This window comes from Alligator sinensis, unplaced genomic scaffold (assembly GCF_000455745.1).
Source record: "Alligator sinensis unplaced genomic scaffold, ASM45574v1 scaffold434_1, whole genome shotgun sequence".
Classification (NCBI taxonomy): domain Eukaryota; kingdom Metazoa; phylum Chordata; order Crocodylia; family Alligatoridae; genus Alligator; species Alligator sinensis.
In genome coordinates, this window is record NW_005841994.1 from 2,863,370 (window position 1) to 2,887,782 (window position 24,413).

Below are 24,413 nucleotides of genomic sequence, written 5' to 3' on the forward strand. Positions count from 1 at the left end.
CCAGAATTTGGTGTTGTTATGTGTAGATGCCTGCCTCTAGAGTAATTTACTCTAGTGTAAACCCATTCCACAGCAATTGCATATGTAGACACACCCAGTCTGACCATGAGGGGTGGGATAAGACGCCCTAGCCAGGAACTTCCAGCTTTTGTCCCAAACAGGAGTACTGACACACCCCAGTCAAAGTCCCCAGCCCTGGTTGTAGCCAACACCCAATGCCTCTGAGGATGGCTTAAAAACATCCTGACACATGTAGAAGAAAGGGGTGGGGGGGTGGCGAGGTGCAAACAGAAAAGCGCAGAAGCATGGGAAATACCCATAGTAGAACATAAGCATATCATGGCGCTCTGTGACCAGTGGCGTCCCCCAAGGCTCCGTCCTTGGACCTGTCCTCTTTAACATCTTTATCAATGACGTAGATACTAGTGTCAGAAGTGGACTGGCCAAGTTTGCTGATGACACCAAACTTTGGGGTACAGTGTCCACACCTGAGGATAGGCTGGTGATCCAGGCTGACTTGGATAGGCTGAAAAAATGGGCAGATACAAACCAGATGACTGACAAATGCAAGGTACTCCACCTTGGGGAGAAAAACCCGCAACATGCTTAAAGGCTTGGCAGTGCTATGTTTGCTAGCACCAAGGCCAAAAGAGACTTGGAGGTCATGATTGACCACAAGATGAACATAAGCCACCAATGCGATGTCGCAGCTGGTAAAGCAAACCAAACTCTGGTTTGCATCCATAGATGCTTCTCAAGTAAATCTCATGATGTCATCCTCCCACTGTACTCAGCCTTGGTGAGACCGCAGCTGGAGTACTGCATCTAATTCTGGGCTTCACAATTCAGGAGAGATGTGGAGAAGCTTGACAGAGTCCAGAAGAGAGCCACACACATGATCAGAGGGCAGGAGAATAGGCCTTACAAAGACAGCCTGAGAGCCATGAGGCTCTTCAGCCTGGAGAAGCACAAGCTCAGGGGTGACCTGGTGGCTGCCTATAAGTACATCAGGGGTGTGCATCAGGATCTGGGGAAATGTCTGTTCACCAGAGTGCCCCAAGGGATGACAAGGGCCAATGGTCACAAACTCCTCCAAGACCATTTTAGGCTGGACATAAAGAAAAAGTTCTTTACTGTCTAAGCCCCGAAGGCCTGGAATAGGCTCCCTCCAGAGGTGGTGCAAGCATCTACTCTGGACTCCTATAAGAAGCTTTTGGATGCTTATCTTGCTGGGATCTTTTGACCTTAGCTGACTTCCTGCTCTTGGGGCAGGGGGCTAGACTCGATGATCTCCCCAGGTCCCTTCCAGCTCTAATGTCTATGAAATCTATGCCTATATCATCCCTGATGAGTGGCTGTCCAACCACCTCCAGTAATAGAAAGTCCACAGTTTCCCTAGGCAGTCTACTCCACTGCCTTACTGTTCTAACAATGAAGAAGTTTTTCCAGATATCCAGTCTAAATTTACTTTGCTGCAACTTCCAGGCATTGGTCTACATCCTCCTCTCTGCAGCAAGAAAGACAAGTTGCTTTCCCTCTTCTTCATGGCAGGCCTTCAAGTATTTGAAGACTGCTATTATGTTTATGCTTAAGCACCTTTCTGTCCAGCCAGATATCCCTCATTTTGTATTTGCTTTTCTGATTATTCCTTCTAAGGTGTAGCACCTTGCATTTGTCCATATTGGACTTCACCCTATTAGCTGTAGCTCAACTTTCCAATGTGTCAAGATCCTTCTCATTTGCACTCACAGCTTCCAACAGGTTCACAATCCTTCCCAATTGTGTGTTGTTGGCAAATTTGCTCAAGAACCTTTCCATGCCAGCTTATACATTGTTAATTAATGTGACGAACAACTCTAGTCCCAGGGCAGCCCCCCATGGGGCTCCAGTCAAAACCTCCTGCCATTCTGACATGGATCCATTAATAATTAATTAATAATAATGCAACCCTTTGCTTGCAGCTATTGAGCCAGTTATCTATCCACCTTATACTTGTTTTATGTTGCCCACATTTCTCAAATTTTTATGAGAAAGTTGTGCAGGACCTTGTCAAAAAACCTTGCTGAAATCCAGATACACTATATTGGCAGCATTCCCTTCACCCACTCAAGTAGTTACTTTGTCAAAGGGTTTTTTGGACACAAACTGTTTTTCATAAATGTTGCTGGCTGCTTGTGATCAGCCTTTTCTCCTCCAGATGCTTGTAAATGGCTTTCCTAAAGACATGCTTCAGTAACTTTCCAGGTATTGAGGTTAGCCTTACCAGTCTATAGTTCCCCAGGTTTACTTTTTGCCTTTTCCAGTCCTCTGGTACCTGGCCTGTCTCCTATGATTCCATGAAGATCATTGCCAAGAGCTCTGAGATCTCTGCCAGTACCTTCAGCACCCTGGGATGAAGTTTATTTGGCTCTGCTGACTTAAATTCATTCAGACCCACCAAAAGCTCTTTGGGTGTTTCTTTTGTTATCTCCTCCCTCAGCTTGCCCACTTCCTTATCCAGATAATCCTTATTAGGTGTTTGGCTGCAGCTTAATTTTTTTGTGGTGACTGAGGCAAAATAGCTGTTGAGTAGTTTTGCCTTCTTTGCATCTTCTGTTATGAGCTCCCCCTGGCTTATTAACAGAAGGCTCACAGCTTCCTTGGTCCTTCTTTTCCAGTCAACATACTTATAGAACCTCTTCTTGTTGTCCTTAACCTCAGCTGCCAGGTGCAGCTAATTCTTTATCTTTGCTTTCCTGATTTTGTCCCTGCAGGCTTTTGCTATTTCCTGGTATGCTTCCTTGGTGGCTTGCCCATTCTTCCATTGCCTATATGCTTTCCTTTTGCATTTGAGGCATTTTAGTGGCTCCTTGTGCAACCACATTAGTCTCTTGCCATTCTTCTAGTGCTTCCATTGTGGCAGGACAGTTTCTTGTTGGGCTTCCAATACTGTGCCCTTTAGAAGCTCCCAGCCTTCCTGGGTGCCTTTATCCTACAGTCTATCCTCCCATGACACCATGCCTATTGTATATTGGGGCTAGTCCTGCTTTGAGCAGGCGGTTGGACAAAATGACTTCCTGAGGTCCCTTCCAGCCCTAATTTTCGATGATTTTATGTTTTGTGATATGAGCTTGGGAGAGAAAAGACTAAAGAAAGCTATTGCCCCTGGCATTGGGAAGCCATATTGGAAACTGCAGGCTTTGCAGGAGATAGTTGATGGCCTGCCTAAGAATTGGAAGCAAAACTGTGAAGACTGTCACAAGGAAGGTAGTTCCTACTAGTGTGTAGGCTCTACTCAGAGTGGACCTAATGTATGTGGTGGGTTGGGATTCAGATAACCTGGGTGAATTTAAATATTATAGATCCAAAAGCAACCCATGAAGCTTTTGAGGCCTGTCCAACACCAGCCTCTAAGTACATTAAATCAACAGTAATATTGAAGTTGTAAATGCTCTGATGGATGTCTTTGAGGAACATTTCTCACCCTTCCACTTCCAAAAGGATATACCAGTAGTAGAGGTAGAAAAAGTACAGAGAGGGTCCACTAAAAAGATTGGGAACATGGAGAGATTTCTATATGTGGAGAGAGTAAACAGATTAGGACATTTTATCTTAGAGGAAAAACAGCTAAGAGGCAGATAAGAATGAGGTCTATAAATTCATGACCTGTGTGGAGAAAATAAATAGGGATTTACTTTTTTCTGTCTTACAGTGCTATAGGGGACATACAAGAAAATTATTAGAGAACAAATTTGAAACAAACAAAAGGAAGCTCTTTTTTCATACAAAATGTAATTAACTTGTGCAACTCATTGCCACAAGATGTTGTGGAGGCTGATAGTTTAACCAGTGTAATATTCTGTGTGAACTGAATGTAATGCACTATAATGTGAATGTGAAACAGCAGGCGAAGCACCTCTGCTGACTGGATTTGGACTATAATTCCCAGGAGTCCCAGGGGAACAGTCTTGCAGACCTGTGCTCACTGCATGAAGAGACACTGGGGTTGGGGAGACAAAGGATGAGGAAGCAGGAAGCAGTGGTAAAGCATGGAATTCAAGGAGAAATGCATGGCCATAAATCTTGGAGGAGTGGTGGAGCTGGGACTGTGGGCTTTAGCAGTGTGGGACTCAGACATAGATGCACATGCAGGTGGAAATTGCATGCTCTTGAGGACCAAGGCTGGTTTGGAATACCTCCAGAAGTGTGGGAGGGTTTAAAGTTTCCCAATTGTATGTACCATGTTGGTACCATGGTGGTAGTGCCCACTACCTGTTACCTGAGCGAATTCACCATAGTGTTACTGTGCATTACCTGTTACTGAATTCCTAAGTCTATTTACCTTAAGGTTACTGGTACACCAGGTTCAAAAGAGGATTAGACAAATTCATGAAGGGGTTGACCCATCAATGGGCATTAAACATGACAGTTAGGACTTCGTAGGCATCTAAATGCTGGAAGCTGGAAGGGAAGAGGGGCAGGAGACAAATAAGTCTGGATGGGCCCTGAATAAATACCCTTCCCTTCGGCATTTATTCTGTGCCACTTTGAGATACAAGATAGTGGTCCAAGAGGACATGAGGCCCCATTATGGCAGTTCTTATGTCCTTATGTTCCCTTTGCTTTCCCCTTGGTTGGAATGGAGGGATGTACGGCCAGCAGGTACCAACTCACAGAACTGTCAGGCTGTTTCCCTGGACTGAAATCTTTGCAGTGAATACAGAAGTGTTTTCATTATTTTTGTGATATTAAACCTTGCTATCCTTCAATATAGAATGGAAACTTCTGGAGAAGATGGACAACCAATAAAGCTAACTCTGCAGCTTTTGCCATTTTCTAAAGCTGCAGAGCTGTGTTAAACTGCAGGGAAAAAATTCAGAAGCAATGATGAATATTAATTGCATTCTGTTCTCTCACAACCTAAGGGCTTTGAAGATGAATCTCCTCCTCAGCTGCTTCTTTACCAGATGAACAAAATCCCACCCAGTTCACTGTTGCATTTACGCAGACACTTCAGTTTTAGGATGTGATCTATTGTCCTCTAAAGTTAATGAATAAGACTTGCTTTGAGTTGCAATCTTACCGTAGGTTCTTGCCTAAATGAAAAAATATGGATTTGCTAAATGTTTGGTTGGATTTTGTTCCTTTGGCCTGGCCACAGCATTTTAAAAGAGTGAAGAAATGTGCTTAAATGTAAATCTCTACATCCTGCTTGCAAAGGTAATATGAGCAAGTGTCTGCACTAGACAAACTTGTGAGATTCCTTCCAGTCCTACTTCCCTACGATCCTATGAACACATTTCAATGTTGCCTTTTTTACATTTCATTACATTACTTCATGATAGCATATAAAATTAGATTTTGAAATAAAAATTCATCTAGAAATCAAAAGTGGAAATGCTCCATTCTGATAAGATGCTCATCAAGACACTTTGTTTCCTCTAAATAAAATTAATTGAAATCAATATGATCCAATACATTCTGTCATTTTCCAGCAGAAAACTCGTTACACTGAAAACTATGTAATCAACACTAGTCAGTAAGTGATGATTATTTACACTCACATATTGGATTAGGTGTGCTGTTGTGTAACTGATTTCTTCTTTTTATTATGAAACTCAAAGCACTTATGAAAGTGGCATTGCTCAGACTGACACCGATTAAAAAAATCAGGAAGAGAACATTTTTGAGGTACTCTCTCCATCATGTCTGCTTTGCTTGTTTGCTTTTCTAGCCAGCAAACAACATATTGTTTCAGGCTGACCATGGAGAAAGAGGAAAGTGTGTGTGTGTGTGTGTGTGTGTGTGTGTGTGTGTGTGTGTGTGTGTGTGGGGGGGGGGGGGGGTTGGTTGATGAAGGGGTTTTATGGTAATGCTGACCTGTTGAGTTTTGATTGCATATATCGCTCTTGTTTGCTCCTGCGGAACTGACTAGGTCTTTGTCAGGCATATGAATGAGTAACGTGAAAGGCACAAAGTTATACTGAGAGTGGGTAAAACCCTGAGGATGAAAGCCTGGCATCACTGAAGTCAAGGAGAGGTTGGCTGCTGGTTCAGAGGGGACAGGATTCTTGCCCAACGTAGGTTTGACTTCATGAACTACTCAGACAAAGGAAGCCTAGCCTTATCAAACTACTCTGAAGTTCTGCCCCCCAAATTTGGTGTTAATTCCTTCCCCCCTGCCACCTGCAACCCAGATCTTGTTTCCACTGATCTTTCATCTCTTTCCCACTGTATGCCCCCCTCGCCATATACAAGGTTTCCCTCCACTTCTGGTGGGTTTTGTTCTAGAACAGCGATCGCCTTGCATTCTGTCTTCCACCTAACATCCCAGCCTTCTTCTACCTCCCCTTTCCTTGGGGCCTGAATGATGGCATGTTCCATCTAAAACCCCCACTGAAGGGCGGGGAAGGAGCCATCAAGGGCAAGGTCCCTTTCTGTGAAGGAAGGCTCATCTGGATGGCTGTAGAAATACCACTCTGAGGCTCCAGGGCATTGGACTATACCCCATCTGCCCACACTGCACTGGTAGAAGACATGTCCTCTGTAGACTGGTCACCTGTAACTCACACTCAGTAGTGGGTCCTGTTGAGGGACCCAGGGCCATAGTGGGGATAGTCATACTTCTGCAGATATTCAACACCCAGGGATCATGACCCTTAATACACTGAATTCCATGCATTTTAATCCCATTTTGCTTGCTTGATTTTATCTGTGCTCTTTGTTTGAGCTTTTTAATCCTGGAACATTTCAGCTCATTTCCTTTATCTTTTGCCAGGCGGGTTACTCATTTCCATCTTAACTGCCAAGTTTCAATCCCTCGTCTCACTCTCTCATTTTTGTAACCCTCCCACTATTCATTCTTGGGCCAGGGTGATATGAATTTAATGTCTGGAATACAGTTTCTCTGCTGCCATAATCCTGAGCACAGAGTCACTCCTGCAATGTTCAGTCTTTGCTGGCTGGATAAAAGTTTGCAACATGGGTTTGCTGCTCAGTGGGGCTGAACTGATATGTATAGTGACTGTAGATGCTTTAAAGAACCAGCATAAATCAGATTTGTCCCAATGTACATTACATTTTAGGGTCAAATATACATCCAGCTGGAATGTCTATTCTAGATATGCACTATAACAAAATGCGGATGGATGGGGGCTAGGGAATGAGGTATGCACTGATACTGTAGTGCCCTTAGGAACTTAAAAGCCAATTCTTTGGGAGCAGTCCTGTGAGGATTTAAGCACTGCTCTGTGGAGTTGTTGTCACGCAGAAATGAGCTTGGGAATACAGCCCCAAAATGTAAAGCAACTGACTAGAAGTTAAAAATGGGAGACTGAGTCTCATCTCATTGCCAAAGGGAACAGCACACAGATTGTCACCACTTACATGTTTGTAATGAGACTGGTCAGACTCTTTCTTGCAGGAGGATGAAGAGACTCTGCATGTGGTGTTTGTAACCCTTGGGTGCTTTGTGAGGGTCTAGGAGCCCCATTGCATAAGGGAGGGGCAAGGCAGGGTTGAAGCATCTGTGACTTCATGCATCCACTCAAGGGGGACACAGCAGCTTGAGGCTGCAGGAGCACCTTGGGGTTTATGGTTGTCATTTCAGGCTGTGGATCATGATGCAGAGCCACTTGCTTCTGCTCTGTGCCTACAGCTGGGGGATTATTTTCTAATTTTATGGCCTTTCTATGGCATGCACATGAGCTGATGGGGTGCCTCTAAATTGCTGCTGATGGATATCAGACTGACTGTGTAGAAGACATGTTAAGTGTCAACTCAATAAATCTGGCTCTTAGCTCTGAAATGCAAAAATGTTTGAATGAAAATGTGTTTCTGCTGCATAGTGCAGGCTAAGCTAGGTCAGCACTGTAGTCAGGGGTGTGTGATCACACCATATGTAGACATACCTAAACTAGCTTTAGTCTGGCTAACTTGGGGACTGATCACAATGAAATAGCAACAGTGAAGGCTTCAGTATTGGTTCACCACTTGTGTACCTGATGCCACTAGTGCTGTAAGAGCTGGATTAGTGTTGTTTAGGGAACGCCTAATTGCATTGCTCTCCCTGTGCCTAAGTGCAGATGTAGGTGCACTGAAATAGGTCCAAAATCAAACCTGGTGGCTGAAACTCCATTTATCTTGGTCGAATTGCATCTGTTTATCCTGTGTGTACATTTGCCCCATTGAAGTCCATATGCTATGTGTTATCAATTTATACTCACTGAGGAGTTGACCCATTGTCTTTAGGTTAAACAGTTAAATCCATGTGCGTGATGACACATCCTAAAAATGACTGCCCATCTGACCACAGACTAGGACCGCTGAACTCCTGTTGGGGCAACAAGCAGTGATAAATCCTGCTTTGAGTGGAGTGCTCAGGGCTCTTGTTAATCCCTTGGGTTGACTTTTCAGTCATGTCTTCTATGGCAGTTAGGGAGTGTCACATCATTTGGACTGGCTCTGAGCTTCCAATCATGCATGATACGGCATCATAGAAATCTTCCTCTCAGGCAAACACAGTATTAAGCTTAATGAGTACTTCTTGGTTTTTGAATGCCTTGGGAAGTCCAAGAGAGTCAATATAATCATTGGCAATAACATCCTCACAGCAATGTTGGCTGATGAGCCTGTTAATTAGGACCATTATCATATCACTCTTGGCCTACTTTCTCCTTTTTCCCAGTTCTTCAGTGAATCTTTCACTTTCTGATAGGGGGCTTCAGAAACATATGTTACTCTTGTTGTGTTGGGAGTGCATCCACATTCTCATCACTCCTGCCACTTCGAAGCTTAGCTATACCCTGAGAAGTCTCTCACAGACATGCTGTTGATGAGAACTGTGAAAGCTAACACACACTAAAAAATAAAAATTTGGCCACCCACTCATCAGCACTGCATTACAGCAGACCAGTTGCTATCACAGGATATCAAAACTGGTTGATTTCCCAGGGGATGTGTTGGTGTCTTTTGTATGCTTGGAAAACTTATTTTCTCCCTTCACTGGTTAGAAACTATATTGGCTAATGAGTTCTTTTAACTCATCATCTCTATGTTCTCTAAGCTCATTCCTATATGGAGGAGAGAATGATGCAAGTGCTGATGGGAGTGTAATGCTGCCAAAAAACTTGAGAAACAAACAACATGAAGTAGTTGGTGAGATACTTTGAAGATAGTGGACCAAATCCTCAAGTGATATAAATCAATCTAATTCATCATTCTCAACAGCCAAAGCCTTAGAGACCTCACAAGAATAGTGTTTTTTCCCAAAATGATATATGAAACCCCATAGAAATTCATGTGTGTGCATGCTGAACACTTTTTTGCACCATAGACACAACAGCATTGGTGTCAGAAAGACTTTGAAGTGCAGCCTTGGTTCATTGCTTGACCTAAGATGTAAAATAAACAAAGCACTGAGATGGCACAAAGCACAATTCATTGTTCATTCTCTCCAACACAACAGAGCCAAGGTCAATACTTCTGATGCCTAAACCCTTCATCCCACTGGAGTAAACCTCCAGAGAGTAAATAGTGCAGAAACGCTCCACACCTACAATTTGGCCTGGACTCATTGTAGGTTGGAGGGACACAGCTTCTCTGTGGCTGCTGCAGATGTGCAGGCACAGTTTCAAGTCTACTCACCTTTCCCCTATGGTGCTCTGGGAAGCATTCAAGTGATGGCTTCTGGAATCCCAGTTTACAAGGGCTTGTGTTTTGAGTTTCAGACATCAATCTTTCAGACACCCCTTCTTTGGATATGATAATGCATGGTCACTAAGCATTCATTGGATTAGCCCATCATGGCTTTAAAGAAATAACTCCATAAGATTCTTCTTAGTTGTTATTTCCTGATACAGTGTAACACCTATTTCCGGTGTACACATTTACAGCAGATTAATCAAGTCAGGTGCCATTGCTAAGGAATTTGGACAATTTGGAGAAGAAAAAAATTCAGGAAATCTTCCCAGTCTTGCAAACTGGATAATACAGACCAGTCTGAGAGAAGGCTAGTTTTGACATGTGTGCAGATTTTATACAAGCAGCTCTGTGTTGGGAGCCAAGCAATGCAAGTGACAAAGGAAACAGGGGACTGAAGTTCTGTTTGGAAGGAGATGGAAAATGGCCTGAAATTTAAAACCCTCTTGAGTTGGATAGCAGAGATATGATGGATAGCAATAGTGTGAGATACCCACAATGGCCAGTCATAAGCAGGGCTGAATTAACCCTTTAGTGGGCCCTAGGCAAACAAACTTGGGCCCCTACTTAATACTGTATATTTATATTACTTTTTTCACTCAATAATTATAATATGTAAAATAAGCACAACTGGGCCCCTTCTTTACTTAGGGCCCTAGGCATGTGCTTAGTTTGCCTATGAGTTAACCCGGCCCTGGTCATAAGATGACAGAGTGCATTTAGATCAGTCTTTCCATTGGACTCTAATGGAAGCAGGACCAGATGTCCAAGGGCTTGTCTGCACTTCAGTGGGCACATCCCCCTGCCCCCATGTCTTGACCCCACCCTCCATGCCCCAGCCCAAAAGCATACTGCTGTTGCTGTTCCAGGCCCAGCTTCCTGTCCCTGCTCTTCAGCCCTTTGTTTCCAGCGTGCTTAAGAATGGCAGTTGCGTATAAGCCTGGACCAGCCTTGCTGGCATCTGGGTTTGGAACAGACCAGTGGCTGCATGTGGATGGTGCATGCTTGAGCACATTGTTACTGGGACCTGCTGCTGGTCTGGACTCCTTTTGGGGAGGAGGCAGGTAATTAGCCTTCAGCCAGTTAGGTGTTGGGTTTTTTTTCTGTTTAGGCTGCAAAATATTCCCAATAAAGGTGACAGGGGTTTGGTTGTGTAGCTATGGCCTTCTGGAAGCTTTGGATAACCAACAAAAGCTCATCATACAGTGAACTTCTAAACTCTTATCTAAAGTGTCCATTTCAGCCAATGATGCAGAGGCAAAAGGTTCTGTATCTCACTACTGAGTTTCTGCAGCATATGCATTTAAAAACAAACAGGACTTCACTTGGTATTATCAGATCTTAATTTATGAAGAAATATCAGGGAATTCCTACTGTTGTGGCTGTGATCAGGATTAGACAAAAATGGCATATGGGAAACTGTTAGCACTGTTATGTAATCTAGAGAAGCAGCACCTCTTGTGAATGAATCTCACTGTATGGCAAGAGCCTGTTTGCACATTTGAAATCTAAGTCTGACATCAACACAATGTCCTGCATGCCATCCTGTTCTCATAAGTCAATGAGACAATCATCTTTGCCATCTCACTGTTAGTCATTAATAAGCCTTTTGCATTTACATAGTTTCTTTTATGTGAAAAATTAAAAATGATCAACTAACATTAATAAGTAAATTAATACAATACAAAGGTACCAATGGATTTTGAGGGCAACATACTATATCATGCATTTGTGTAGAGATATGTCCATGCATCTGATCACTGTCTCACAGGCTCCCTATTTGATCATCAGAACCATTTCAGATATATTTATATATGTGTATATAAACAGAGATAAATATTTTTTGTTTCCTTCACATCTCCAATAAAGCTTTAACTTATGCATGACATGCATGTACATTATTGTAAATAAATGCAAGTTTCTTTAGTGTTATGTTGCCAGTCAGAGGCTGTGATGTTTTTCTTCCCACACTGTTCAACACACACCTCCACTTTTACAACTGAGCAGAGTAAGTACTTCAATATTGTTATATAACCTGCTGCCTGACCAGGGTGACACAGGAAATATAGGGCAGAGTTGGGAATGGAACCCACGACTTGGAAATTCACTGCTATATCCATAACAATAGCTGGCTATCAAACTGATTAAACTATTAAGACTTCCTGTAGAAAAGCCCACAAATTATTAATCCCAAAGTTCCTTCTCAGAGGTCTTCAAAGTGCTCTTAATCTTAAAGTGAAGTCAAGCAGATGCATTGACTTTGTGTTCACATTCAGAAATACGGAAGGTGCTCTGTTCTGGAGGATCATCAGTACATAAGGCTGCTCTGATCGCAACAGGCTTCATTATCTTTAGAAAGTGGTAGGAATTGCTCGGAGATCTGCAAATGAGTTTTTATATGCTATCATTTTTCACCACTTACCTTCAATCAGTGTTTCCTTGTGCACCCGAGCTCATGAGTGCATTGTGGTTAATTTTAGTTGCTTTCTCCCTCCTAACTACTCTGAATGTATTTATCCAAATTTACCCTATAATGACTGCAACAGGAAAAAAAAAGTCTCCCTGAAGTATTACATACAACCATCCTATAAGGCATCACCCCACACCCAAGCCAGAAAACTCCCTAGAGCAGGTCCTTTGATCAGCCCCATTGCTAACATTAAGTAGGAGGCATGCAGTGAGTGAAATAGCCAGACTGAGTTTCTTAAAGGGTCAATAATTCCATGACCAGTAACATTTGTAGCCCCACAAGGTAAGATAATAGGGTAATCAAACCTCTCCCCCTCCAGGGTTAAAGCTGGTTACTATAGGAATTAAGATGGATTTTTTTCCTGCAAATGCTGTATAGCGCCATTGGTTGTGAGCATTATGGACTGCTTGTTTTCCTCCAAGCATCATATAAAAGCCTGAATATATATATTGGGCACCATGAAAGAGAATGGCAGATACAGTGCCCCTAAATCTCACTGACATGACAAGAGAACTCTTCTTTGGATGCTGCCTGCCTAATCCTAGCAGCTCAAGTGCTGGAGAAACAGTTTGGTCTGATAGTCAGAGTGGTACTCTGTTGCATGGGGTTTAAGAGCTCAAGTCTCTGCTTCTTTTGTGGCTCTCAGGAATTAAGTAGTCTGCAAAGGGTTTGTGAGCCTTAGGGTCTCAGCTTCCTTCCTGTACAGTGGGGGTGATTGTATTGCCCTGCCTCAGAGGGGTATTGAGTGTATAACATTACTTCTTTAAGAAAGGGCAGTGCTTGGATATGCACAGGACTACAAGCCTGTGTAGCGGACTTACCTGCTTGTGCCCCCGCGTGTCCTGGGCTCAAGAATTCTCAATTCTGATTGGTGGAGCCAATCCACCAATCAGGGGAGAGCGGGGATGAGTGGCACTGCCCCTTTCCCAAAGGGAGGAGGTGAGGAGCTCCCGGACCGAGTTCAGACCTGCAAACTGCATGTCCTCTGGACTTTGGGTGCGGGGAGACACCTGAGGGTATAAAAGGAGTGGCATGAGCTGCGCAGGGGGTGGCGGCAAGGGATGTTGGAGTGGGAAGAGCCTGTAGAGGGCCTCCACCAGGATCCCTTCTTCGCCCCAGAGGTGTGCAGATCGGCGCATGGGGCTCAGGCTCTGGGAGCTGCATTGTGGCAGGGGGCTGGACGGAACGGTATGCAGACCGGCGCAGGGAGAGCCAGCCCTGGGAGCAGCTCGAGGCTGCTTGGGCCCCACACGGTGTGCAGACCGGCACATGGAGAGCAGCTTGAGGCTGCTCAGGTTAGCCCCAGCGTAAGCCGGATAGCCAGAGCCCTACAGTGTGGCCTGGCCAAGGAGCGAAAAGAGCTCCGGAGCCTAGAGCAGGGCCCAGGAAAGGGAAGGCCCAGGCGTAAGGCTGGGTAAACCCAGCCAGCAGCAGCTCGATTCCCCCCGGGAGCTGGAAGAACCCTTGGTGCCCAAAGCAGGGCACAGGGCCAGGAGGGGAGGTCTCTGGGTGAGGCAGACACCGCAAGGGGGCCTCTGACTGAGTGGAGGACCCTGAGGCCCAGTCGACGGTTCCTCAGAGAGGACTGTGAGTTGCTGGCAGCATCGGGTCCTGCAGGGGAGCCATTCCTGAAATAAGGCCCCCCCACCCCGGGAAACCCCAGAAAAAAGGTTTCCTCCCAGCTAGACCCGTAGGAGGGAGGTACCCCTTGCTAACTGGAATCCAGGAGTAGATGTGCTGTATATTGTATAAAGCTGTGCCTATATTTTGTAATACTGTTATCCTGATTGTGGATATGTTGTACAATATGTGATGGGATTGGTTTAGTTTTGTATAATTGGTTCCTCATTTGTGTGCTCCCCCCCCGCCCTCCCCGCCCTTCTTTTTTTAGCCGGTTGTACTCTGCTAGTGGTTCCTTTGGGTTCCCTGTAAACTACCTGTTGACCCAAACTTACCTGGTTCACCCATCTATGTATCCACCCCTCCTCCTCGCATGGGTATCCTGAGGGCTCCCCAGTTGCGCCAGGCCTCTGTAGGGCCCAGGGTTGAGAAGGCCACTTCTCCTCCTCACTTCTGGCTACTGGGGGGCTCTCACCTGCCCCCTCTGCCTGGGAATACTGGCTGTCAGGGGTGCACCAGTGCTCTCAGGGGGTGCATGTGCACCCCTGTGCACCCCCTGTGCACCCCCTATGCAGCACCACTTACAAAAGTAAGTGACCAGGATTTAATCCATGCTCAGAGGGTAAGGGTGAGCAAGTGACTGAGATGGCAGAATGAGCCACATCCTTGCACAGTATAGGTATTCTGTTAAGACTGGGATTGTTGAAGGTGGTAGGGACACTAACAGTTCCACCTACATTTTTAACCGCACTTGCCATTGTTGTGGGCTAATTTATAAATGGTCTTAAAAATATGTGGCTGATCAAAAGTGTGTGTCCATTGATCAGTGGGGAGAGGACATGCTAAAATTTCTCTACAGGCTACAGTAAAAATGTGTTACAGAGGGAGCCACTATAAAGAGCGTAATAATGGCAGATGCATGCCTGTATGCAGATAGACTGTTTATCAAGCAAGGGGCTACCTCCTGCATGTGCTCCAGTTTGTCAGCTGATTCATATTATAGGCCATTGCCATGGTCTACCTTTGCAGACAGAAAGACAGACTATAGTAGAAAAGGCGACATCCAGAAGACCATGTTGATTAGGGCTGTATGAAACTGTACTGTTCCATTTCAATTTTTTGATGGAATAGCATTTTGTTTCAAATTTTGTTTTAATTCAAAACTGCTGTTCTGTTTCGTTTAGTTGAAACAGTTTCGCTGTTTCGACGTTGTTTCGACGTTTCGCCCATAGGCTATAAAGGGGAAGCTCAAAAAAGCCTATAACTTTGTAATTTATTGCCTGATTTGGATGAAACCTGCAGGAATGGTAGCCCCATCTGATGGCATGAAGCCTGCCAAGTTTCAAGGATATAGGTGCAGGGGTATGGGGGAAACTTCACCTCAAGCTGTGGACAAGCAAAACCTGTGACATGGGTGACACTGTGTGTGTTAAGGTGCAGCAGGGTGAAAGCTGCAGGCCTGCTAGCCCCTGCTGAGGCCACGAAGCCTGCCAGCTATCAAGGAGATAGGTGTAGGGGCTTCTGGGGCCTTGCACCTCTGGCTGCTGACAGGCAAAACTCGTGACATGGGTGCTTGTGGGACTGTGTCTGTTTTGGGGCACGGGGGGGGTGAAAACTGCAGGCCTGCTATGCCCTGCTGCAGCCACGAAGCCTGCCAGCTGTCAAGGAGATAGGTGCAGGGGGAGTCTGGGTTCTGGGGCCCTGCAACTCTAGCTGCTGACAGGCAAAACTCGTGACAAGGGTGGGTAACACTGTGTGTGTGTTAAGGTGTGCCCTCACTCAACTGACACCAACGCAGAAAGCAGGGCAGGTCAAACAATGCTGCCTTTTATGCAGTTTTTCCATCCCTCCCCCAGAGCACTGGGATTGGAAGGGACCTCAGGAAAGGATGACAGTCACTAGCCAGCTACACAGTCAATAATGAAAGCACGCCTTCCCCCCTTCCCCTATCTTCCCCCTCCCTCTCCTTACTTTAGTTTCTGTTTCCCCATAGGCAAGTCCAACTTGAGCTTCAAAACTCAAAATGTTTCGACTTGCCTTATTTCGTTTCAAGGCTGTTTCGAAGCTCTCTGTTTTGTTTTGATTTTGCTGTTTCGAGCTCAAAATTAGTTGAAACAGCATCGAAACGAAACTAACGGCGAAATTTTGCATGCCCTAATGTTGATCCCTTCTGCAGAGGCAGAGTTGACAAGGTGATACCTCTTCAATCACCAATTCCACCTGATCATCTGAACGCAGCTGTCAGTCTAACATACCAATGAGATCTTCAGTGCCAATTTCTATTAAAGATAAAATGGGGACCTGAAAAAGCCAATGTGCTCTTCACTCTTTTATAAAACAGCCTTGGAAAAGTTGATATGTAGTGGCTGTGGGCAAACTTTTCAGGTTATATAATTGTTCCCACTTTAAATTCACAGTGGCAGTTAGCTGATACTCTTTCTCATCTCCAAAATTCTCAAGAAGCCTGTTTTGTACCAAGCCATGACCTGAAACACACTGATGAATTGAGATAGAGCAATGCTGACAGCCTACAAACATAAAAGGGTTTAGATAATAATAATGGCACAAAAAGTGAGAAGGCTGTTAATTTGGTATGTGTTTGTAGTCTTTACTAATTCATAGAGTCAGGCAGGATGTTCTTTTTGTTTCTGTGAAATTTTTCATTTTCATCACCAATAGTTTTCTCTAAATGTTTGAAAGTTTTCATTAAAAAACCTCCTCTTTAATATGATAGAAACCTTACAGTTTTCTTTAGCTAGTATTGTTTTGGCCAGCTTTAGAACTAGGAGATGGTAGACAGGAGAGTTTAGAGAGGAAGATGTCCTGATAGGCATATTTGATCACTGATTCTTGGTAGTGAGTGAATTTGGTTGGTTGGCTTGGTAGTTGTCTGGAGTTTGTTGTTTGTGGAACTGTCAAAAATAAGACTGGATAGGATCTTGAGGGGACATCTAGGCTATTCTCTGCTCTGCTTCTCAGACACATTTGCCTCTTCTGGGTCTTCTCCAACTGGTTTAACTCTTACATAGTGGTCTGTCTGGGGACTGTGCTGTGAGTGGGGCTGTGAAATCTGCTGAGCAATGAGGGGTGCCAGTCCTGGGTTAGACATTAAGGAAAGCTTTCTATCTGTAGGGAGAGTTAAATACTGTGACAGATTAGTGAAAGCAGCTATGGAATCTCCATCCCTGGAGCTCTCCTGAGCATTTTGTCATCAGGTACAACTGGAGTAGGGAAAAAGGCTGAATGGCTTTTCAAGGTCCCTTCCAGACCGCTGTACTGTGACTCTATAAGGATTTTTTTTAATTCAGATTAATTTAATTAATCTAATTGAATTTCAGATTAATTTCATTTTTCACTGATCTATCATTTCAAACCATTTCAACCAGTTCTTCTATTTAAAAAAAAAAAAAATCCAAAACAGCCATGAAAGATGAGACTCAGGCACTGAAGTTCCTTAAATGCTTCTCAGAATTTTAGCCATGACTTCAGATTCTAGCATAAATACTTTTTAAGAATCAGAGTCTTGGTGCTTATGCCCAAGTGTAGCAGACAAGGTTTGCGGCCTCTTCATTTTTATTTGGTTACCTCATTAAGCTGAAAGTGGTTTCATAGTAACCATGTTGACTTCTATTGTTAAGAAATAAAAGCACAACTATCTAAGATGAGAGCCTTGCATTCTGGGTAGGGTGACCACCTGCCCCTAATTGGGTGGGACAGTCTCAGAATGGCAACCTCAAGGCCCAGTCCCAGGCTGCAAGACTCCAGGACAGCATTTGTCCCAAATTTGCAGCATCATGCAGGGATCCATGGGAAATGACGGGTTTCCCCTTGCAGGCGGGAAAGATTCCCGCCTGCAAGGGGTGCTTGGGAGCAGGATGCAGGGTGCGTCATGCGCATGCTCGCACACATTCACATAGCTGGAAACACAGCAGGGTAGCATGGAGAGCATCTCCCTGCTGGTAAGTCTACAGGGGGGAGGTGGGGCACATTGAGGCCCCCCATGGTGAGGGAGGGAGTGAGGCAGGGGTGGTACATGGGTTTGGGACATCGAACTGGACATAGCCATGTGTGGAATCAGAAAAAATATATGCCTTAAACTTTGACTATTTTAGTTATAAGATGACATAACCGCTTTGTGGAGAATTGCTGGTTCTGTATAGTAGAACAGATAAGAGAAAGTGTTTGTTCTTTGTAACTCCTCTGCAACTGCTTCGCTCACCGCGGCCTTGAAGATAGCAAAAAAGTATGTACAACTCTGATTTCCAGGTGCAAGAAGGAGGTTTGTGAACTAACCTCGCCTCCCCCATTAGTTCCCATCCTGATTACAGCAAAGAAATAATGAAGTAATATTATAGCCGCTTTTCATGCTAATTTCACTATATGATCACGTGAGTTGTAAGCAACTGTTAAAAAGTATATAAGCCTCCTGATTTTGCTCTTGGGGGGGACCCCTTCCAAGTGCTTGGGAAATCCATGTCACTTTGGAATCCCCCCCTACAGCTGTAGTTTCTTTTGAATAAAAGCTTCTGCTGACCTGACCCAAAAGTATGCTGCGTGTGTTTCCATGACACATGGGTAATTTGCCCAGGGTGGGGGCAGATTTGGGCTGCCCGCTGTGGGCTTATGACTCCCTGCCCTGCTGTCCTCCCCCCTGGGAGCCCTGTACCGCCATGGCGATGTGCCCCTGTCCACCTGGCAGTGGCGGGGTGGGGCACAGCTCCACACTGCCACAGTCCCCGCTGCAGGGTGGCAGCGTGGGGCTCCCAGGGGGAAGGCATCAGGGTGGGGAGCCCCGAGCCCTCAGTGTGCAGCCCGCATCCACCCCTACCCTGCTCGCCTCTGTTCCAGCTGCAGTGGTGGGGGAGGCAGGCATGTGTCCCACCCTTACATTTTAAAAAGGTGGTCACCCTAACTGTAGGGGAGGAGGTAAAAAGAGAGAACTCTTCGCAACAGAGGTGAATTGCAGGCTGATATTTTTGTTGTTTTTTTCCTTCACACATAATTGTTCAGAAGTGTTTGCAGCACAGTTATTGGAAGCTAAAAGATGCTGTCCTCTTCAGTAACATTACTTTATTTAAATTATTAATTGAAACTATATCGGGAAAGGAGTGGAAAAACATGCAGGATCCCCTGCTGTTAAATAATTGTTCCAACTGAGAATAAAGCCATGCTGCAGGGTACAAAACAAAATTTAATTGGTTTAGGGTCAGCAAAAGCACTGAGTTCCTGAGGATGAGCATCAGGGAAGGCAGTCAGAAAAAGAAGCAGAGATGGCTGGAGAGCTCAGAGAAAAGCAATGTTGGAGGTGCAGTAAACAGAGTTCGAATTATGGGGGAGTTCGAGGGTGCTGAGCCCCCCTATAAGAGATGAGAATTCCCTCCCCAGGGGCTGGTCAGCACCCCTTCGCCCCTGCAGCAGCCTGAAGCCCATACACCACCACGCACAGCCCCATGCCTTTCTAAGCAGCCCAGGTGCTGTGGTGGTGGCTCCTTCCAGCGGCCACCACCACTGGCCCCAGCCCTTCAGTACTGGCAGGAACCCATGTGCACAGCCCCAACTCCGGCCAATTTTTTTTGCAGACCTCCCCCAAGAGTCAAAATTTTATTTGAACCCTGGCAGTCAATCTTAACTGCCGTGTGCTTGAGATCAATAGCAAAAGCCTGTAAAGGAGTCAACCTGCACCTGCTCTTATGCACGATCAGCAGCAAGGCCTCAGCCCCTGAATCAGATCCAAGCAGACGGCACCTCACACCCTGGCTGAATCCCACCACCTTCAGTGTGACCGTGTAGGCAAAAGCCTGAGCCACTGCAGGCCGCTGCACTGAGAAGTTCCCAGGGAACAGTTCAGAAGAATCCCCTTCCCTGGGGAAGCGGATAAAAGTTAACATTGTATTGGAGAGGAGTGCTGACTACACTCCCCCTCTGCAGTTCCAGAGTGGGCTCTGCTGCATAGAGAAGAGAGCCCAAACTGGCACCCTGGTGAGGCATTGGCAACAGGACTGCCCCTCGCTGTGCTTGTTACTACTCCTGATGGACAGGGCCAGGGGAGGAGAAGCACAGCCAACAAGGAGTAATTTTACCTTTAGAAAGGAAACAAAAAGAATCCATTTGCTTCAAGGCAGAACAATGATTTTTATCGCTGCTGTTGTTTGTAATTAATAATTATTACTCTAAAAACAAATATAAACCCAAGGCTTACAGGTATGTTTCTGTGTAGCTTAAGAGGAGGTTGTGCTAGGGAAATGGTGTCATTACTGAAAATGGTCCTCATTCGTACAGCAGTTCTGGGACCTATCTATTCTTCTCCAAGGCACGGACAGTTCCAGATGCTGAAACTTGATCAAAAGGACTAAGTGAGAAGTTGTGCTTCTGAGACCTTCTGAAGGTAAAATCTGTGGTCTGAGGTGAAAGCAGAATGCAGGCAGCCTTTGTTATTCCTTCACAGAAAAGCAGACATTACATCTTTCTTGTTTTAAAAACTGAAAGGCAAGACATATGTTATAAACACTGGGGTCTGGTGTTAGGCATATCAGCTGCACCTCACTGCTTTGCAGTGTAAGTGCCTTGCTGTCCTGGTTCCTTCTCATGCTCACAGCACAGCATCCACCCAAATTAAAATAGTGCCACCAGGCGGCAGGCTTACACCATGGGGGCGGGGACCTGGGGTTGGATGTGTACTTTTCACATTACTTGGATGCAGGTGGCTTTTTTTATAGTGACTATGTATAAGGCATTTGGCCTTTGCAGTTGCACCAGGTAATCATTTTACTTGTACAGAGGTTTATCATCCAATCACTCATAAAATTCTTAATTTAGGCTCCTTCCATGCTAAATGCTAAAATGGTCCAGGGATCATCTTGTAGGGTTTTATTCCCCCATTGTGATTTCAACTGTGCTTGCTCTGTTCTGTAGCGGTTCATATACACCTGTGTCACTGAGATAGATATAAGTGCTTCCATTAGCAGATTAAGCAACCTACTAACATCTGATACACGTGTTCACTCTTTCTTACCCTCTCCCCAGAGGAAGAGACTCTTGTGTGTGTGTACATGTAGGGTTTTACATGCATAGGAGTCTGTTTTCTTTAGTTTATTGTTACACCATGTTCTGTGTTTATATTGGAGAAGGCCAGTAGAAAAAAAATGTGCCTTGTTCTTGAAATGGAGGTCTATGTGGGGGAGGTGTTGTGCTACCCCCATTCTGCTCAGACACTTTTTCCAGTAGTTAGTATACCCTAGTACATTTTCTATTTTCTCCTAGCAGCAATTTCCTCTTGCTAGGAAAGGAAGGTTGATGAAAGAGTCACTTTCATAAGTTGTAACCAGTCTTCAAAAGACATATTCATTCCTGATGGGTCTGCATGAGCCCAGGTTGGTAGATGTTGTATTAAGAATAACAAGACATTAACCATGTTTCTTGAGGTTCTCCTCCAAAGCAAGATATATTAAGGGATTTTCCAGAAAGGCATTTTCCAGAAAATGTAGATGATTTAGCCACAAATCCTAAACAGCCTTGAAAATCTCAACCATACTCTTTAAGGCCAAGTGATTTTGGAAAATGAAACAAAACAAAAATACCCCCAAAACACCTTTTGGAATATCAAATAATGACAATGAAGCATGTGCTTGAGGCTTTGGTTGTATCAGGGCCATAATGAGCAGTGGTGCATTTTTTTTTGGGGGGGGTGTTGCTGAATAAGTGGCTTTGACACATTAAGCAAGAGACACTGGGACATATTTTTAAAGATATTTGTATTACTTTTATTACAAAATACTCATTACAATTTTTTAGTTTCATTAAATGATAAGATGAAGTCTTAAAATACAATTTCCAACATTGCAATAATAATTCCTTTAACTTAATTCTGTATAAATTATTAATATCGATATACATAGCTATAAATTCAAGGGGAAAAGATTCCTGTATAATTCAAAGAGAAATTATTCAGCAAATCATTAAAATTAAGTTAAAGCATTACTCACACTGAAATAAAACAAAAATTATGCATAATTAGTTTTTCAATGCAATTTCTCCTTTTGTAGCATTATCAAATCATTTTTTCTGAGAAGAAAAAGAATCTACAAACAAATTATTCAAATGGTACATCAGAAAAGTCTTTTATCCAGCAAGCACTAACATAAGCATCAGTCTACACAAACATAGACTGGGGAATGCCAGGCTAGGCTACCGTACTGCAGAGAAAAACCTGGGCATTATAGTTAGGATGACCGTACATCTTAGTTTGGCCAGGACACTCCTGGATTCCATAGGCCAGTCCTGGCTGGTTGGTCAAAAGTCCAGGCTGGGGTCCTGTAGGGAGGCAAAGCGGCATGGCGCGCCAGGCAGATGGGTGGGCAGGCACTGTTGCTGCTGTATGCGAGCAAGGCAGGCAGACTGGAGCAGGTGACACCCTGCCCACACATGGCATTTTCTTCCTCCAGCACAGCAACAGCAGTGCTTGCCTGGCTGTGTGCCTGGCTCACCCTGTCACTCTACCTCTCCTCCAGAATCTGGCCCGGGACTTTTGACCACCTGGCTAGGACCAGCCTGCAGAATCTGGGAGTGTCCCGGCCAAACCAGGACATATGGTCACCCTAGTTATAGTAGTCCATAAGCTGAATATAAACCAATAGTGTGCTTTTGTTGGGAAAAAAAGCAGTATACTGGGCTGAATTAACAGGAGCAGCGCCTGCAAGTCTAGGGAAGTGTTTCTGTTGCTTTGTTCATCACTGGTAAGACCTCACCTGGAGTAATGTGTCCGATTTTGCCCCCCACACTTCAAGGAGGAAGAAAGTTTTTGTCACTCTCTGCTGGACTCTATTAGAGGCCTGGGAAGCATGACTTACACAGACAGGCTGAAAGAGCCAGGGTTCTTTAGTCTGGAGTTGAGAAGACCAAAATGGGATTTGATAAGTCTTCAAATACCTGATGGACGATTACAGAGAGGGTAGAGATAGGCTTTTCTCAGGGCTGTAGGGATCAGGACTAGGAGCAATGGCCTTAAGATACAACAAAGAAAGTTAGGTTGGAGATTAGGAGGAACTTTTTGACTATGAGGGTGGTCAAGCATTGGAACAGGCTACCTAGAGAAGTTGTGGAATCTCCATCCCTGGAAATTTTCAAAAGTAGATTGGATAGACAGTTGGCTAGGATGGTTTAGTCAGAGATAATCCTGCCTGTAACAGAGGGGATGGAATAGATGACCTTGTAGAGTCCTTTCCAGCCTTTGTATAGTATGATCATATGATTCTAAGAATTTATTTACATTTTTCTGTAGCGAGACTTTAAAATCCATATGGGGTGTCCATGGTGACTTCAGTAGGACTCCATATGGGTGCAGGGCTCTACACTAGAAGAATACATTGCTTCATCTGGGCTTTGGTGTTTGTATGACATGCGATATGTGGTTCTAAACAAAATTATGTATTGCAGTGACTCCATCAGTGTGCCATATTCACTTAGATGTCAGTTGTCTTAGGATATTTCTGACAAGGTAGAAATATGAAACCACTGAGACTATGCTCTTCTCTGTTTATTTCATTTTGGGTCAGCTTCTCCATTGGTCAGCTGGAGTAATGCTCATCAGCTGTTCCTCAGGGGCTGGGCAGGAGAAGCTCTGTCTCACGAGAGCCCAATCCTGTGTTGAATGCGTAGGAAATCTACATCTGGAAATGCTGAACTATAGATCTAGAGACAGGACAAACTGAAGTTAAAAGCAATGAGGCCACACTCGCAGAGCTTGTATCAGCCTGAGAACAAAGTAACTTTGGATGTGGAGCAGGTATGAAAAGCTGGCCAAGTGCTAATGGTCAATGTGCCTCCAGCATGTCTGGTATCCGTCGACAGTTAGCATCGCCCTCTGTGTTGGGTCTTTGTTTTGCTCATGGTGCAGCCTGACCTGCAAGCCTGTTTCTTTGCCCAACCTCTTCATGCTTTCTCCGTCACAGCTTCTCACAAATGGGAGAAACTCCCCACCACTAGCCATAAACTTTATGTATTATATCCATCCTTAAATCCTGCATCTACTGTGATATCTGAAAATCACTGCTTCTTGGCATTGGTTAGACAGGTGGCTAGCCTGGATTCTCAGTTTCCTGCTAAACTCTACCTTCTACTCATCCTCCCAGCCCTGTCCAGTTGAACCCTAGGCTGAGAAACCTGGGGCAGGAACTGCCTTTGCTAATGGTCCAAACAAAACCTGGCACAGCAGAGGTCTACTTATAGATTGGGGTTCCCAGATGCTACTGCAGAATAGATAGATAACAAATAGATGTAGTTTGTCTTTTTGGTGGGCTTGATTAGCTTAGACTTTCTGCTATCCAGTGATGCCCCCTAGGGCTGTGCGAAGCTTTGGGTGCTGATTCGATTCAGAGGAGATTCGGCCTGATTCAGTGGCCGAATCTCTAGATCTGAATTGAATCAGGGGACCAATAAAAAGGTCAGAGTGGATTTGAAACTCTCCGGATCTTCAAAAAAGTTTCAGAGAGCTTCAATGATTCGGGCAGTCCCTGCCCACTGCAGCAGTGAACTGCAGCCCGACTCTATGCCAGTAAGTAGGGGGTGGGGGAGCAGGGACTGGAGGAGGGGGGAGGGGACCATGGGGGGACCCCTGCCAGGCCCGTCCTCTGCCTAGTCCCCCAGCCCT